The 19115-nt window shown below is 41.2% G+C and overlaps 1 pseudogene; it reads left to right on the plus strand.

The window, feature by feature from the left end:
- LOC117402854 (S1 RNA-binding domain-containing protein 1-like) overlaps window positions 1-5664 on the plus strand; it is a 52063-nt pseudogene extending 46399 nt beyond the window's left edge.
- Window positions 5665-19115: the final 13451 nt, after the last annotated feature.

The raw sequence follows: 19115 nt of genomic DNA on the forward strand, positions 1-19115 counted from the left end.
CATCCAGACCCTGAAGTAGTTAATTATATTATTTTACCTGTTAAACCTGTAGTAAAATGGTCCACCAGGACAGTGATTAGGCACCGCTGTTCTAAATTGTTTTATTTCGCATACTGTTGTTGGTTATGGCATGCAAGTAAGTTAGTCTGTACTTATATATTAGCTATATTTTGAGATTTGCTTATCAAATAGTGACAAAATCTGGTCTAGATATCATGTAAGACAAATCCTTGAGCTTTTTGGTTATAGGTTGTTGGAGGTGCAAACGAATATCAAACAGGTAATAATCAACAATAATCCATACATGGAGAACATTTTATTTAAAGAGTAAGTAGCGGGGTTCCCACGTGCTGCTACAACTGTTTAAATAACATACCTATAATTCTTCTTTGCATTGTTAATATCCTGACAACGTTTTACACTTATAACTTTAAATTCTGTTTCAAAGCTATTTTCAAAATATCTGCTCTAGTGCATTAGAGGACAGAGCTCAAACAAAATATGTATAGACTTTGAATACAGCTGAAAGCGTGCATGCTCTTATTTTTATATATAGTAATATATGCCTATATAAAACTGTATTAGTAAAAAGGAAGAAGCAAAAAAAAATGTTGAAAGCCTTCAAATACAACTGAAAACATCCATGTTGTAGGAATGTAGTGTACACATGAAGCACAGCACCATGGCAGCTAATCGGTCAGGTGCAAAGTAGAAGCAGTGATCATTTCATTTTTGCTTGTCTGGAGAGAGTACAGTAGTTTCTGAAGGACAAGGACCCACTGTATACAAACAATATTTAACCATTGTTATTTGTTTTGTCTGGGGTTAGCTGAGCTTTATCACGGCTGTTGTAATCATGCAAACAGATTTACAGAAGGATCTGTATTCCTTTTTGTTTTGTGAATGGAATATATCTGTTAGCAAGTACACAATTAGAGCTCAGCGAGGCCATAGTGTAAACGTTTTTGAATGCCTTTCAGGATTCAGCTGTCAATGGGGAAAATAAGTGAGACTTTATTTGCCAACAGATTGAGAAGGTAATCCCTGATCGCTTATTATTACATGGGTAAACAGAGCCTTTGTGAGTCACAATAAAAACTAGTGTACTGATGCTTTCCAAATAGAAGTTAAATACGCCCTGAAAGCAGCATAAACACAGGCTACTTTACTGTATGCTCGCTGCTAACATTCGGGTGCCCACATTGCTTTATTTTTAAATGTAGTAAACAAGTCCATTCAGTGTTAGCCTAAATTGAAAAGACCAGATGCACGCAACAGATGCAGGACCTGCAGTTGAAGTGTACTTTCTTAATGAGCCCCATAGTTATTTAAACCAATAACACATTACAGCTGAACAAACAAGTAGGCATTGTTTAAAAGCAGGTTTCTAAAGAAAACATCTGTAGGATTTTGGGGGCTTAGTAGGTGGTGCACTTGGCTAATAGTGCCAGGGGACTTTAATAACACACACACACTCACACACACGCACACGCACACGCACACGGATGTGGTCCAATAAGGATGATCTCTTGGTAAACTGAAGTGCGGTCAGCTCTGTGGAATTCATAGATGGATTTCAGGGCACCCCTTCTAAAAGTGTCCCATTGTAAAAGCATAGCAAAGTATAATAAAGCACAGTAAAAGCAAGGTAAAGCATGGGTAAGCTTTATAAAGAATAGCGAGGTATGGTAATGCATATTAATAAACATGGCAAACCAGGGTAAACTGTGAAAAATCATAGTATAACCATGGGGGGGAAAGTGCAAAAACACAGTGTAAAAGTACTGTGATACCTTTATATGGGACAGGTCAACCTCTGGAAGCTTGGCATTTATTATAATTTTTATTATTTTAGAATACAAGGTAGAAATTCCTATCGCTGAAAAAAATAAGTGTTGTTTTCTCCTCCTATGAAAATTCCAGGAGTTATCTCCTTAAAAAGGAGATATTAAAAAAAAAAAAAGTCTTTTTAATAAACGTACCATGTTTTGGTTGATTTTTTTTTAGTTGGGTTTCTTCCTTTTCTCCTTTTTTTTAATTTTTTTTTTTTAGGTTTCTTTTGTTGATCGGTGGAAGTCTGCAGGACATAGGCAAGCTGGAAATGCAGTCCAAGGTGAATGCAGCCATCCAGAAAGAAGGGATGGGAGAAGTTAGTCAAAAACTAAACACAGTTCTTCCAACCCTGCAGATCATCACTGATGGCCTGACTCAGCCACAGGGCTTTGATATCCGACAAGGTAACACACACCCCTGGGGAAGAGGCCTGGCTGGCTTGTTTGTTTGTTGATTCCCCTCATTGTATATTTAAAGGAGTACCATGCAGCTCCTTGGATAGTATGTCTATCATTGATATTGAAATGTATGTATTCAAATCAATGTATTACAGATGAAAGAGTTAATAATAAAACAATAATACCAGTCAGAGAATACATTTACCAAAAAATATGTTTATTTGTTTTGATAGCAGTACTGCCTTTTAGTTCCTAAACTTGTCTTTAAAAAACAGATATAATATTAAGACATAAAATACACCACAATATGAATACATTTTTAAAATACATAAAACTAAACAAGAATGTTTGTTAAAAGGTGTTGTAATTAAAGGTATAAAAAAAAATTAAATGATTGAACGTTAAATAAACTGAACCTTGATTTTAACCCTTAATAGGCAGTGACATTTGAATAATGAATACCCAAATCCAGCAGCTTTCTAAATCTGTCTTTCTTATTCTTATTAATTAATATTGCTACAGCTACCACTAAACAATTTTGCCTGCAGTTTGTTCTACCGAGAAATATTTGTCATGTGAATCTGTTAGTATGTGCATTTCTCCTTGATTCCATCTTTGATCAGACAGATAAGCAGGATTTATACCAGCTGATTTACCACAGCAATGCAACTACAAAATAATAAATAAATGTGTTCACTGTTGGAAGGTTACACACAGCTTAAAAAGCCTCTTTCAGTTTTAGTTATATTATGGCATGGTTTTATAACATATGATACTGTATAACGTGAAACTTTGGAGTGCTGTCCAGTCTTTGTAAAAGTGAAAATCTATTTAATATCGTACAATTGCTTTAAATCAGGGGTGCCCAAAGTTAGCAGAGCAGAGGGCTGCATAGCAAGGCTACTGTGGGACCGTGGGACGCAATGTGACCAAACTGCATGGATTGCAAATTTCAAGCACATTTTTCAAGTGCATTTATTTGTGTTGCAGCCGTTTCAATATTTCAGTTTAATAAACTACAAACTGAATACAGTTAAACCATTACTTAGCATTTAGTCCCTGTCAATAACTTGTAAAAACATTAACCCAATGCATTAGCATGTATTCCTGTTGCCAGTCACGGTAATACTAAATTCAATACATTAAAAGATTCAAATCATTTACTATATTACTATTGTTGGTAAAAGTCAATTTGATACATTTAAAAAAAATAAATGCCAGTAACAGCCAATTCAATAAATTGTACAATTAAATCATTAGCATTAGTTGTCAGTGACTATAACAAGCTATTCAATGCATTGTGAAGAATATCCTTACCATCTGTGAGCACGGTATGTGGTTTGGACTATAATGTTTTTAACGCTCTGTCAATCTACAGTCGATTACTGTATTGAGGTGGGTATTCTGCATGTCCAGTCAAGTAAGTTGTCTCAGGCTAGAGTTGAGTTATCGCAAATAAACAATGCTATACCCACTGCCTCAACAATAATCAATTGTATCTTAATCTTTAAAGGAGAAAGACTCTCCGCCCACCTTTCCTCTGCTCACACACGTATAGATCATATGGTGCGTGTTTTGTTTCTTAGTAGCGTTTAACATTATAGTCTTTCATGACTCTGATGGACTGTTTGCACAGAAGACAGAGGTTTGCCCTCCTTCTCAATTACAAAATGTTTCTGTTGGTCTTGAAATGTTCGAAACGCTATGTTTTTTTTTCCCTGCTGCTGCCATTGGTTGCGTAACTGAGTTCACTGTCTCGCTGCTGCCATTGGTTGCGTAACTGAGTTCACTGTCTCACAAACTGTAAAGGCTGCTGTAAATCAAGTGCTTGGCAGCTGCTCAGTTCATTGCTGGCCAAATATAAGGTTCAAATTGAGTGACACTGCAGCCCTGCTTTGGGCACCCCTGCTTTAAATCATCAATCCGGTTATACATATGTGGAACCCCCCTGCTTGAGAAAGAATAGGGTTTTATCTTCAAGATATTAATAAAAAGCATGAGCCTTACCTAGTTGTACTCCGCATCACTGTTAGGTGCTCGTTCTTCCCTGTTTAATTAATGTTTTCTCCTTTTCATCTTTTTTTTTCTTCTACTTAATATTTTTTTTACTATTTTCATCTTTTTTTTTTCCTTGTAGGTTTTGACGCACCAGACTTCAAGTATGACATTGATTGTCTCAATAAACGATTTGAAACAAGGCACCGTGCTCACAGGAAGGGTGGTAAACGCTGCCCTTTTTGGAGCTTTTGTGGACATAGGAGTGGGCCAATCGGGCCTGATCCATAAGAAATACATCACAGAGGCCAAGCTGCCCCAGGACGAGAGGCGGAGAATCTTGGCACTCGGCCCCGGAGAGAAGGTGGAGGTCAGGGTGCTCAGCGTGGACGTGGCCAGAGGCCGAATCGGCTTGGATCTCATACGGGTTTTGAGATAGAGTTCTGACTCTGAAGGGCCTGAGCAGTGCATCTTGGAGCACTTCAAACGAAACTGCTACTGAAGAAAAGCTCTGAATATTTGCAAAATCAAGGCAGATACCGTGAACACCGTGCAGACAGATGGATGAACGGACAGACAGACGCGATCAGGGTCCCCTGAAGAAAAAAAAAACATGGCAAAGAAAAGCGTGGACTGGTTTGGTAACGTGATCTTTGTGCCAGACTGCCACATTTCATGAAAATAATGTCCTTTTTTTCAGTTGGCTCTTGAATTGAATTGTGAGTTGTTGTTTCATTGTGGATATCTTAGTTTAGCCATTTCTTATCCATTACTGATTGTTTCAGTAAACTCGTCTGTGGCCGTACACTATCTCTGTCTTTGAGTAGTTCTGATACATGTTGAATAAGTTAAGGGGTATCATTTATTTAAGTGTTTAGGCTTTTCTTTTAATATTGAATCCACCTTTTATGTTTTGCCTTGGATCATTCCTTTGTAAATTGGAATTAGATGTGTGTTGGAATGTTGTTGTAAAGAAATTCACTGATATTCGTTTTCACTGTTACACTGTTGTTATCTCTGTGTGAATGGCCTTGCAGTCTGGTCTTCCAATTTACTAGACACTGTGGAGAATGCTAAAAGGATAAAGGTTTTCAACGATTGCCTCCCACAACGGACAATTTCAGTTGTTACGAATGTGATCTTGTATTATGTGTTGATGTAAGGGGGTCTATTAACATTAATATGACAGATTTTCACCATACAAAAATACTTGGGTATTTAAAATTTGTAAACTTAGGAAATGGTATTAACATCTTTGATAGTTGTGCGTGAATCATGGATGTTCTGCAGCATGTAGTGCAGCAGTGGTATTGTGTAATAACATACATATGTTATACTGTAGCTGTGGTAGATACAGTTTGGAAATAACCATCTAAAGCATGCTGGTTTTTTGTTTTTTTTAGCATACATATTTTTAATAAAAAACTGTTGATGCATACACACTGCACAAAACATATCAAATACATTTAGAATGTATAGCTTGTATTGTATTACATTTTTACGAAATATTATCAGGAAGTAATATAGTTGTTATCACATCCTAAAATGGTTTGTTTGATTGTCTCTGCAAACAAATTGAACGAAGAAGAAGAAGGAAAGTGCAGTCTGTAAATTGGGTCCGGTGGAAGATGAGTGCAGTGATTTCCATAGCTGGTATATATTGCTTTGTTTAACAAGCTGCCCCAGCTGAATTCAAACCGCTGGCTCCCCGAAGGCTCCCCAGCTGCACTGCCTCATTGACACACTCAGTGGGTAGGTGCAGATGCCAGACTCCAATAAACTGGGGGCCAAGGGAAAACACAAAGGCAATTATTGAAGGATAGTAATGCACTAATCAGGCAATTTCAGAATGAATCCCATATTCCCCTATTGTATTATCTATTCTGTTTATTTTAGAGGCGGTTCGCTAAATAAATATAAAGATCCTAGCCTCAAGCCCATTAACCGCTCTCTAAGGGTGTTCATTTGGGGGGGGGGGGGGGGGGGGGAATGGAGTGTGTCTGATAGTTTGCTTAAAACTGATCACCAGAAAGAAACAAGCCAGTAAATAATGATACAAAACTGTACATGCAATACAGAGACTGACATTTTGAATTTAAATGAACCGTACTGTTCTTGTTTCAGCCGTAATTATAATATTTATCAGCATTTGCATTTATTGTATTTTGTATATTTTTTAACTAGTGCTTCTATTATATTACAATATACATTTGGGGACAAAGAATTTTGAGAAAATAATTGATTTTAATCTAACAGAATTGGTTAGTTTTACAAAATAAGCCATGCCACCAGTATCTACCGACAGTAAAGCTGTGTATCTTCTGTGATGGACTAGATATGGCTTTCTTGAAAGTGATAAAACTGCCTAAGAGATGGACTAAATACAACATTCTTGTGTGGTTACAATTATATAACCACAATGATTGTTAGCTGCTTCATTGTTCTACTACATCTAAAAAGCACATATCTGCTTAACAAAATTGGGCAACACCTTATGGTTTTGCAATTCCCATTGTGAAATGCACAATGAATGTGCATTGTACTACACCATGCAAGTAGTGTGATAGATTCTACAAGCAGGAACACACAGACATGCCTCCATACATTCCTATTTGGAAAGGGCACGGTCTGTTCAGCCATCAGGTGAAACATCAGTGTCTGTGGTTCAGCAGGGGGCACTCTAAACGAGTCATTTAGAATACTGTATAAATACCAAGTAAATGAGAGTATTCTGTCAAAGCACCGTCCTCTTCTGTGCAGCAGGAGTTCTTCATGATTTGCTTGTTTTTATTTTTTATATTGCATAAATTAAGGAAAGCCAAATCGTGACATTGAGCAGCGTATGCACTTTATTTAAACAATGTCTTTTGGTGATGACACACAGACTGCTGGAGGGCAGGAAAATGAATAAGATAATTGCATGCCCACGCCGCACGCATTATCATGTAATATACTGCATTGTGATTTCTTCTTGAACACATTTGTTTTAAGCTAGGTTTCAGAAGGACGTAACTGAGCCTTGATTGTGTCATGTTTTTGTTTGGTGTGCTCGTGTGAGTGGTGAGGGACACGGCCCCCTGGAGAATCAGCCTCCAGGTTTATCAGCATTGCTGGTGTGCCTCAACATACAGCAATGCTGAGTGTTTGCTGGTTCCTAATTTCAGGGTAGAGAATACACAGAAACTCATAACCGTAAGAAAGACCACCAGTCATACACCCCACCCCCTCTTTCTATTCATTGGTGATGCATTTTGGTCAATCTACCAAGTGATGGAAGATTTCAGGCCAGAATTGTAAGAATGCAATGTACTGTAACTATCCAAGTTACCCCTACCCCCAGTATTCAGCCTTTTTTTGACTTCTGCAAATCGACCGTCTTAGCCCGTTAAGAACAGTGTAATGAAAGGTGTCCTGGAGCTGTTTAGATATGTGTTGATGCCACTCTTGCCACATTAAAAAGGAGCCAAATCATACAGCAAGGCTGAGGTGCTGAGTGATAGATAGCTGCTTGTCAGAGGTGGCAGGTACTGCATTGCTCATCACAAACTGTTGAAGCAGAGAGGCGGAAACGAGGCATTGTGTGAAGGTGACTTGGCAGCCACACATCACCACTGGGCTGCAGCTCAGTAGTCTCAATGACGGCAAGAGCTTTTTAGCACGTTAGCTTTGAAATATAACATTTTTTGTTTTTATTGGCACCGATTTCAAAAAGACATCCAAATAGAAAAAAAAAGAAAGAAAATCAAACCTGCAGTAAAAATAATATTTATTTGCATTTGCATGTTCGGTGTCAAAAAAGCGATCTAACTCAACTGTTAGAGCTTGAATGCACATTTCATCTCAACTTCATTTACATGCAGCAGTCAACAGAACACCCCTTATCTGTGTTAGATCACATGAAAGATAATTGCTTTGCCTGTCTACGGTGAGTGCATTAGGCAAACGATAACAAAATAGCCCAGGCTGTGTGTGTGTGCACCACTTACCTTTTATGGGATAGAGATTAATAAAAGCATCCGTTCGATGATGTGTTATGAAAGCTGACAGCCCTTAAGGGATACAACTAAGTGGTAAATATTAAAATGAAGTTTGAACAACGTTGAAGTGTCAGGAGAGGCCTGGGGCAGTAATATGGATTAAGCAGGGATGTGTTTCCTTTTTTTGGGGGGGGGGGGTCTTGTTATTTAATAGAGAGCACGGGCTTACTTCCTTCTATAATTAAAACCGGGATTTGTTTGAGACATTGCTGTAAAGTAGTAGTAGCTCAGAGATAAACAGACGAAGAAGAAATGCAGACTGATTTACAGTCAGACTAGGTCTTTAAGACTGTCTGTGGTGGTATGGCTTCGTCCCTCGTTGAGTGAATACTTTGTGTAATGTAACCCCCTTCTGCCCTGTCTCCGCCCTGCGAGAAGCAAGCTGACAATGAGCAGATTTTATCATCTGTCTTCTGTAAACAGAGTGGTGCTGCCTCAGGGCAGGTAAGCAGGGGCTTTCCTCTGGGTACAGACTTTATTAACAGAGCTTATAAAAAATACACAGATACGCAAATTAAAAATATTGACTACTGCAAAAGCTGCTGATCAGAGAAGGCAACAGGGAATGAATTTAACTAACCAGTGCTAAGATATGAAATTCATTAACATTTATATAGAAAAAGTGTGTGTGGACTACTGGTGTAACTATATTATAATAATGGCCCTTTTCTCCCTCTCACTCTTTCATTGTGTTTGAGATAAGTGAATAACAAATGTAAACTGATTATATGGCTAATGTTATGGAGACAAAATGATATTACTTATTTCAGAGATCACAAGATTAACTACCAAATTGGAAAAGTAATATTTTCTTTGTTACAAATACCCAAATTTGTTTGAGAGTAGCACATGAGGCAATGTGTGTGTGTGTGTGTGTGTGCGCCAGGTGAGTGACTGCCGGATATATAAGGCCTAGATCAGTGTTTGAAAAATGCACAGTAGAATGATATACAGATTCTCTTAAACAGTGTTGCCCCTTTTATAATGCTTTAGTCAGGTTCCAAGCCTGTGCTAACGTAATGGCATTATAGGGCAAACAGGAGCCAGGACAAGACCACCATATAACTGATTCTGTGGTATAAAGGGCCACCTTATAATGGAGCAGCACTGTATGCAGTCAGAAGTAACTGAAGAGGATTCATTGTGTCTCAGTGTTATATCCATATGCAGTAGTGTAATTATTACAGTTAAAAAACATTGATTATTCTCTTTATAAACATCACCACAACATTATTGTACATTAACTACTGGCTGCGATCAAATGTAAATTGAGTGTCTTCATCCATTTATTCACGTAAAATAATTTAAGCAGCAAAAAAAATGAACAGAAAGTATTGCTCTGTATGTACAGTGTATATGCCTTGCGTACCGTTGAAAATGTATTCAACACATAGCAGACCAGACCCAGCCCGTCTGAATTATCAAATGAACAAAAGACGCGGGCAGGGCAGGGACACCCAGATTCCCACTATAATGGTGGTCTGAGTGGTCCTGGGCAGGAAAGCATTTCAAACCTTCAATATTTATACTCCCTTGTAGAAACTGTTTCTTGCACCTCGGGCCCCTTCTTGTCTCCAAGGTGTTTAGTAATATCTGAGACGCTGGAGTCTAATTGTGAGTGGCAGTTCCTGGGTCCCTGGGAGGATTCTGTTTGCTTTTTCTTTACTGGTGTTTTGATAGCAGGAGTTATTAAAATACAGCACATTCATGCACTTCCAACATTCTCAATATACAAAACACTATGTGAATAATCACATTGGGAGATATAAAAAATGAAAATCTGAAAGGCAACTGAAAAATATCCATTGTATGGTTTTATTAAAATGTTCTATTTGATGTACACACACACCCACTAAATAAACTATGCTTGTACAGATTTTCATGCAGTGCCACTAGGAGGTGTAACATTGGCAGATTCAAATCCGCTGTATAACCAGTGGTCATGTGTGACAGGGATGACGAGTGGTGACATCACGGCAGAAGCAGGAACAAAACTGACACCAGGGCAATTACTGCAGTTCAAGTGGAGTTTGCCGTTTTTATTAAGCAAACAAAAATAAATAAAATATTTAAACAGAAAACACTTTGCTCAAAGAGCGAAAATAAAAGATTTCAACAAAACAAAATCACGAACACAAAAATACATAAACAAAGGTCAGGCTGGGCAGATTGCCTTCACTGTTCCTATGTTTCTTTTATTAAGTTTCGTTTTCGTTTTTACTCGCCGCCTCTCTGCTCTCTCGTTCCTCCTCTGAACTCCCACCCCGAGTGCCGAGAGCTGCAGGCTTTTTATAACAGGTGACCATCTCCCGATTAGCAACAAATTAAATCACCCAATTAATTCGGGAGATGGCCACCTTCTGCACGAGTTTTAATTATGTTGTGGATGGGGCTACCCATCCACGCTAAACAAAACAAATTGGCTACGCCGTCAAAATACAAACAATAAAACATACGGCGCTCGCCAACATAAATACAATAAATCATAATAAACAAAAAACAATAATCTGCACAGGGGCGGAGGGGGAGACCCCGATCTAAAACTAAACAAACAATATCATTAAACAGCAGGGCTTTTCTTCCGCCCTGCTACATATCCCCCTCCTTGTGCGAAGCACACATGGCCCCAACGGCCACCTCCCCCCTCAGTCTCAATGTCCTGGAAGAGGGGGAAGCAAGTTGTTTCTGGGGGGTGGCCATGGTGGAATCTCTGGCACCCCCCAATTCTTCGTGGCCGGCAGCTCCCTCTTCCGGGGCTCCCGCCACACTCTATCCTGCCGCGAAAGTGCGGCTGGGGGAGCTGGTCTCCTGACCTCTCCCCCTTTCTTCATGGCCGTCAGTTCCCCTCCGTGGGGCTCTGGCCATAGTGTAGTGACCCCAGGCGAAGCAGGACCCTCGACGACCCCAGGCAAAGCAGGATCCTGAACGACCCCAGGTGACTGCAGCAGCAGCGGACCCTCGGGAGGCGACGGCAGCGGACCCTCGGGAGGCGAACTCGGGAGGGGAGCCCCTGGCCATGGAGGCGGCAGCGAGAGCTCCACTTCTCCCTCGTACCCTGTATCCTGTGGGGAACAAAAGGCAGCCCCAGGCGATGCAGGACAGCCATCCCCAGGCAATGGCGACGGTGGGAGGGGAGCCCCTGGCCATAAAGGCGACAGCAGGAGCTCCACTTCTCCCAGTGGTGGTGGAGGTAGAGGTAGCTCCTGCTCCTCTCCTCTTGATGGTAAAGGCAGCAGGGGCTCCTCCTCTTCTGGCGGCCAAGGCAGCAGGGGCTCCTCCCCTTCTGGCGGCCAAGGCGGCAGGGCTTCCTCCCCTTCAGGCTGCGAAGGCGGCAGGGGCTCCTCCCCTTCAGGCTGCGAAGGCTGAACCAGCAGGCATGCTCCCTCTGCTGGTGGTGGTGGGAGCGACAAGTCCTCCTCCCATGGTGGTGGAGGTGGAACCAGCAGGAACTCTCCCTCTGCTGGCTCACAGTCTTCCCAGGGAGGTGGAGGTGGAACCAGCAGGAACTCTCCCTCTGCTGGCGGAGGTGGGAGCGACACACAGTCCTCCCATGGAGACTGAGGTGGCACCAGCAGGTATTCTCCCTCTGCTGGCGGAGGTAGGAGCGACACCCAGTCCTCCCAGGGCGGTGGAGGTGGAACCAGCAGGTATGCTCCCTCTGCTGGCGGAGGTGGGAGCGACTCACAGTCCTCCCACGGAGGTTGAGGTGTAACCAGCAGGAACTCTCCCTCTGCTGGCAGGTACCTGGGCTGTGGACGCACCGACTCCCCCTCTTGGGCTGTGGACGCACCGGCTCCCCCCTCTTGGGCTGTGGACGCACCGGCTCCCCCCTCTTGGGCTGTGGACGCACCGGCTCCCCCCTCTTGGGCTGTGGACGCACCGGCTCCCCCCTCTTGGGCTGTGGACGTTCGGGCTCCTCCCTTTTAGGCGCAGGACGTTCGGGCTCCTCCCTTTTAGGTGCAGGACGTTCGGGCTCCTCCCTTTTAGGCGCAGGACGTTCGGGCTCCTCCCTTTTAGGCGCAGGACGTTCGGGCTCCTCCCTTCCAGGCGCAGGACGTTCGGGCTCCTCCCTTCCAGGCGCAGGACGCTCAGGCTCCTCCCACTCCAGGTCCGTGTCTTGGAAGACCTCCAGGCAGTGGTGCTCCTCATGCCCGTACCTCATGCAGTTGGTGCACTACTCCTCTTCCCCTCGTTCCACTTTTCCTCTCTGCCTCCTCCTCCTCACCTCTGTCTGTGTCCCCTCCTCCTGCCATATGGGGAAGGTACAAGGGGAAATGTGCCATGGCTCCCCACAGTTGAAACACCACTCCTCCCCCAACAGGCAAGTAAGGCAGACTTGCTGCGGCTGTTGCTGCTGCAGCGGCTGCTGTCTCCTCATCCTCCTCTTTCCTCTCATCCTTCTTCCTCACCCTCCTTTCTCCACACAATAAAAACGAAAAAAAAACGAAAAAGCTGCAGTACCCTCTTCTGCCGGCATCTAGGAGGCGCTGCGATCCCACGCAGGACACCACGTGTGACAGGGATGACGAGTGGTGACGTCACGGCAGAAGCAGGAACAAAAACTGACACCAGGGCAATTACTGCAGTTCAAGTGGAGTTTGCCGTTTTTATTAAGCAAACAAAAATAAATAAAATATTTAAACAGAAAACACTTTGCTCAAAGAGCGAAAATAAAAGATTTCAACAAAACAAAATCACGAACACAAAAATACATAAACAAAGGTCAGGCTGGGCAGATTGCCTTCACTGTTCCTATGTTTCTTTTATTAAGTTTCGTTTTCGTTTTTACTCGCCGTCTCTCTGCTCTCTCGTTCCTCCTCTGAACTCTCACCCCGAGTGCCGAGAGCTGCAGGCTTTTTATAACAGGTGACCATCTCCCGATTAGCAACAAATTAAATCACCCAATTAATTCGGGAGATGGCCACCTTCTGCACGAGTTTTAATTATGTTGTGGATGGGGCTACCCATCCACGCTAAACAAAACAAATCGGCTACGCCGTCAAAATACAAACAATAAAACATACGGCGCTCGCCGACATAAATACAATAAATCATAATACACAAAAAACAATAATCTGCACAGGGGCGGAGGGGGAGACCCCGATCTAAAACTAAACAAACAATATCATTAAACAGCAGGGCTTTTCTTCCGCCCTGCTACATCATGTCATTTAGCTGTCTGCCTGCAGTGAATACAAAAACTGTGAAGTTGACTTTAGAATGAACCTAATACTAGCGCAGGAGAAAATGTAGCAGTGTGGAGGAGAGCTCCTGTATAATTGCTCACTGATGTGTGGATGTGCACCATTCAACGCCTCTTCAAAATGTATATGAATTTGTGTCAGAAAGAGGGCAAAACTTGACACAATTTCAGAGGCAAAAAAATAAGAATTAATATGTTACGCAAGCTTTTTTTTTTTTTTACAGGCAGCAGATCTAGGGATTTACATGAGGTTTGCGGCCAACGCTTCTTGCTTGAATTGCACTTATTACGATGAGCTCTCTGGCAGGCAGAAACGTCTCACTTCACTGGCATGAGACTGAAAGTATAGAGTACCATATGCAATATAGTCCCTTGAAGAACAAAAACGGTCACATTGAATAACAGCTCATTAATGTCAGCTCAGCATATCATTTTCACGAATTAAAAATACTCCCAGCCTCCAATAAAACCATTTTCCATGCTTGCTGACTAGATCAGTGACAGTGAATACATGTTGTTATTTATTATTAACCCTTTAGAAAAATTGCATAAAAACATAAATTAGTTTCCAGATTTTAGAGTTGAGAACTGGTCCAGACAGTCCCAAGCTCTGCAGAACACTAAAACAAGTCCTATAACCTAGGCTAGATTAACATGAATGAGTCTGTGCACTGTGTGCTAGAACGGTTCCTAACCCTGCCACCCATGGTGTAGATCTGCATGCAGACTGAACACTGAATGAAGTACCAGTTGCACACTGATGTTTCAGTGAAGCGCCCCAGCTGACTCAAAACTAACACGCTATTCTAAAAGGTGAGTGATTTATTCAAGAATGTGTTTACCATGCTTTCGCTTTGCTTCACCAGGATATACTGCAGTAAACTTTTAACAGGGATTATGTTCCAGCTAGTCTCTAAATATGTAACTTGAATCCACATTGCTCCCCAGTGTGCACTAAAGGCAAACCACGCAGCCAGTGAGAACCATTCTTTTGTCTTAACAAATCCTCAAGAATCTAGAAGCTGGCTTCTCCTGTCATGCATGGGTCTGTCTGCAAATGCTATTGAAACAAACTGTTCACAGGATCTCTCATAAACTGTATTAATACTGCAACTCCTTTTGTGCTTGGGGTTTGTAAGGACAGTGTGGTGTCCATGATTTGAGTAAGTCATGTACTTTTATTCTTGTCAATGTATGTATTTATTGAGGAAGAGAGCTTGTGAAAGCAACAGCATGAAATATATCATGGCACAAACTCTAATTGAGCATCACCATACAAAAAACAGGAAAGAAGTCCAGCCAGGAGATGTTAAGTGTTTGAAGTAGTATTCCCAGCCTTATCTTAGTAATCACATCGTTCCAACTGCAGACCTTCTGGTTATAAGCACAGCTTTCTTTTCATGGTTCTGGGTGGTAGGTTTAGCTCCTCGGGACATATTTAAGTAGCTGGCACCTGCCCTGCAGGACACCCAGCGGAGCTGGATACACTTCACAGGACTCACGGCTCGAAGCAGTCCAAATCTGCGGCTAACGGAATTCCTCGGAAAACGCAAAATCTGCAGCCTCCTGTGGAATTCAGTCTTCCACAGATTCAACATATTCTGCAGCTACATTGTCATCAGAGTTATCATAAACAGACTGCTAAAGTGACCTGAAATATGTAACTTAAATATTCGGTTCTAGTATCTAAATTAACAGATTATTTTGTTTCCTTCAAAAAGTAGGAGTTAATTAAAGATTGAAAATGTGGCCCGATAAGAAGTCTCATAAGAACATGAGAAAGTTTACAAACGAGAGGAGGTCATTCGGCCCATCTTGCTCGTTTGGTTGTTAGTAGCTTATTGATCCCAGAATCTCATCAAGCAGCTTCTTGAAGGATCCCAGGGTGTCAGCTTCAACAACATTACTGGGGAGTTGGTTCCAGACCCTCACAATTCTCTGTGTAAAAAAGTGCCTCCTATTTCCTGTTCTGAATGCCCCTTTATCTAATCTCCATTTGTGACCCCTGGTCCTTGTTTCTTTTTTCATGTCAAAAAAGTCCCCTGGGTCGACATTGTCAATATCTTTTAGAATTTTGAATGCTTGAATCAGATCACCACGTAGTCTTCTTTGTTCAAGACTTGAATAGATTCAATTCTTTTAGCCTGTCTGCATACAACATGCCTTTTAAACCCGGGATAATTCTGGTCGCTCTACTTTGCACTCTTTCTAGAGCAGCAATATCCTTTTTGTAATGAGGTGACCAGAACTGAACACAATATTCTAGATTAGGTCTTACTAATGCATTGTAAAGTTTTAACATTACTTCCCTTGATTTAAATTCAACACTTCTCACAATATATCCGAGCATCTTGTTGGCCTTTTTTTATAGCTTCCCCACATTGTCTAGATGAAGACATTTCTGAGTCAACATAAACTCCTAGATCTTTTTCATAGATTCCTTCTTCAATTTCAGTATCTCCCATATGATATTTATAATGCACAATTGTATTGCCTGCATGCAGTACTTTACACTTTTCTCTATTAAATGTCATTTGCCATGTGTCTGCCCAGTTCTGAATGCTGTCTAGATCATTTTGAATGACCTTTGATGCTGCAACAGTGTTTGCCACTCCTATTTTTGTGTCATCTGCAAATTTAACAAGTTTGTTTACTATACCAAAATCTAAGTCATTAATATAGATTAGGAATAGCAGAGGACCTAGTACTGATCCCTGTGGTACTCCACTGGTTACCTTGCTCCATTTTTAGGTTTCTCCTCTAATCAGTGCTTTCTGTTTCTGTTAACTGTTTCTGTTAACCACTTCCTAATCCATGTGCATGCATTTCCTTGAATCCCTACTGCGTTTAGTTTGAGAATTAAACTTTTATGCAGGACTTTGTCAAAAGCTTTCTGGAAATCTAAATAAACCATGTCATATGCTTTGCAATTATCCATTGTCAATGTTGCATCCTCAAAAAAATCAAGCAGGTTAGTTAGACATGATTTCCCTTTCCTAAAACCATACTGACTGTCTCCCAGGATACTGTTACCATATAGGTCATTTTTCAATTTGGATCTTATTATAGTTTCCATAAGTTTACATATAATAGAAGTCAGGCTTATTGGTCTGTAGTTACCTGGTTTGGTTTTGTTTCCCTTTTTGTGGATTTCGTATTATGTTTGCAATTCTCCAGTCTGTTGGTACAACCCCTGTGTCAAGAGACTGTTGCATGATCTTGGTTAGCGGTTTGTAAATAACTTCTTTCATTTCTACTGTAAGTACTATTGGGAGGATCTCATCTAGCCCAGGGGATTTGTTTATTTTAAGAGCTTCGTCCCTTTAACACTCTTTCTGCCTCTGTTATGCTAATGTTATTTAAGACTGGATAGGAATAGGTCAACATGTGGGGCATGTTGTCAGTATCCTCCTTTTTAAAAACTCCATTTAGTATATTTGTTATTTTTTTCTCTTTGTCTATGATTTTGCCATTTGTACCTTTTAGACATTTTACCTACTTTTTGAATGCTCTCTTGCTGTTATAATATTGGAAAAACTTTTTGGAATTGGTTTTAGCCCCTTTAGCAGTGCTCATTTCTATCTCTCTTCACCATTCTAACTTCTTTTTTTAATTTGAGTTTGCAGTTCCAAGTACTCGTTCTGTGTACTTTGATCTTGGTCCCTTTTAAACGCTCTGTAAAATGCCTTTTTTCTCAAAATATTTTTTTGAATTGCTCTATTAAACCATTTTGGCAATTTCATTTTAGATTTTGATTTGTCTACTTTTGGTATGTAATTGTTTTGTGCCTCTGTACTACATTTTTGAAAAACAGCCATCCTTTTTCTGTGGATGTTTTCTTTATTTTACTCCAGTCTACTTCTGTTAGTCTCTGTTTCATTCCTTCATAGTTTGCCTTTTTAAAATTGTAAACCTTAGCTTTAGTCGTTACTTTTGGGGTTTTAAAAAGCACTTGCATGAAGAAGCAGCCATTTGTCATTTCCACCATTTCAATTTCGTCTGTTGTGCTCCCCACCAGGTTTTCCCATTTTATATGGGGGAAGTTGAAATCCTCCATTAATATGGCTTTTCCTTTGCTGCACGCATTTCTAATATCCTTGTATAACAGATTATTTTGCTCAGTGTCTGAATTTGGTGGTCTATAGCATGCGCCTATTATTATGCCCTTTGAATTTCTGTCCATTATTCTGACCTTATTGATTCTGCATTGTTTTTTTGTTCTAGATTTAACACCTGGGCTTCAAGACTATTTTTGATTTATAGCGCTACCCCTCCACCTCTTCTGTCCTGCCTGTCTTTCCTATACAGTGTGTACCCACTAATATTATATTTGTCTCCATCACTCTCGGATAGCCACGTTTCTGTAACAACTATCACATCATAGTTACTTGTTAGTGCAATAGCTTCAAGTTCTAACATTTTGTTTGTGAGACTTCTAACATTTAGATAAAATACATTTAATGGCTATCTTACCTGAGTTGTTGCCCTTGTTTTGATGTAGTCTCCCTTCTGTTTTTTTTGTTGATTTCTCCCTCCATCCTTTCTAGTTTAAATGCTTCTGAACCTCCTTGAGGATCCTTTCTCTGAGTAGATTGGTTCCCTTTTTATTTAAGTGCAGTCCGGCTTTCTGTCTGTTAGGGGTGTAAACTTTCAAGAATTGTGGGTGTGCCAGCTCCTCAAGCTCCTGTCACTTTCTCGTTTAAGCAAGTCCTGGATCGTGCAGCACTTTACACACACTTGATTTAGCGCTCGGATTTCCCACATCATGCAGGTGTCACAGACTATTGGCTTCAAGGCCATGTTATTATTTTATTTTTTGTAAGTTTCATGTGATGTTATGTTTTTGTTTGACAGTTTCTAAAGGTTTTACTGACAAAAATGCTTGCTATATTAAGTGCTTTGTTTGATATGATTATGTGTAATTGATTTACAAGTCTGGTGAGCTTCTTATAAGAACAAGGAAACAGCATATGAGTTCCGTGTCTTGCCATTTGGCCTCTCCCTAGCTCCAAGTGCATGGGAGCTATCTTGGCCCCATTGAGACTCAAAGGCATCAGAGTACTCAATTATCTGGACGACTGGCTCATTTATGCCCAGTCTCCAGCACAGGCAGAGACCACACGGAACTGGTCACCGGCCACCTTCAACGGTTTGGGCTTTATGGTGAATCATGCGAAGAGCCAGCTCACGCCTTCCCAGAAAGCCTTCTAGGACTGTGCTTGGACTCTGGGGCCATGCTGGCCACTCTGTTGGATGGCAGAGCGCACAGAATTGCCTCCTGTTTGGAGCTTTTTCAGCTCAACAGAGCGCTCACGGTGGTGACATTACAGAAGCTTCTAGGCTTGAAACAACAGCAGAGTTTTTCAGGTATTTAGTTGTGTATGGTAAAGCACAGGGCAGCCTTTTGGCTTAGCCTTGTAGCATTCCAGTTGTTCTGAAACCTTACCCCTGCGACGCCGTTGGTACAGTCACCCATATGGTAATGGTTACATTCATAACCCTGGTTCCTTGAAATAGAAATGTAAACATTAACCTTCAAAGTCGCTTCATCCATGATTGCAGCAGGCTTGAAGGAAAAATGACGATGAGAGCTGCGAGCGCAGACTTTTTGTGCCCTAGGGGGTGGGCCATAACTGCGTCATTGGCTCA

This window comes from Acipenser ruthenus, chromosome 5, assembly GCF_902713425.1.
Source record: "Acipenser ruthenus chromosome 5, fAciRut3.2 maternal haplotype, whole genome shotgun sequence".
NCBI classification, from domain to species: Eukaryota; Metazoa; Chordata; class Actinopteri; order Acipenseriformes; family Acipenseridae; genus Acipenser; species Acipenser ruthenus.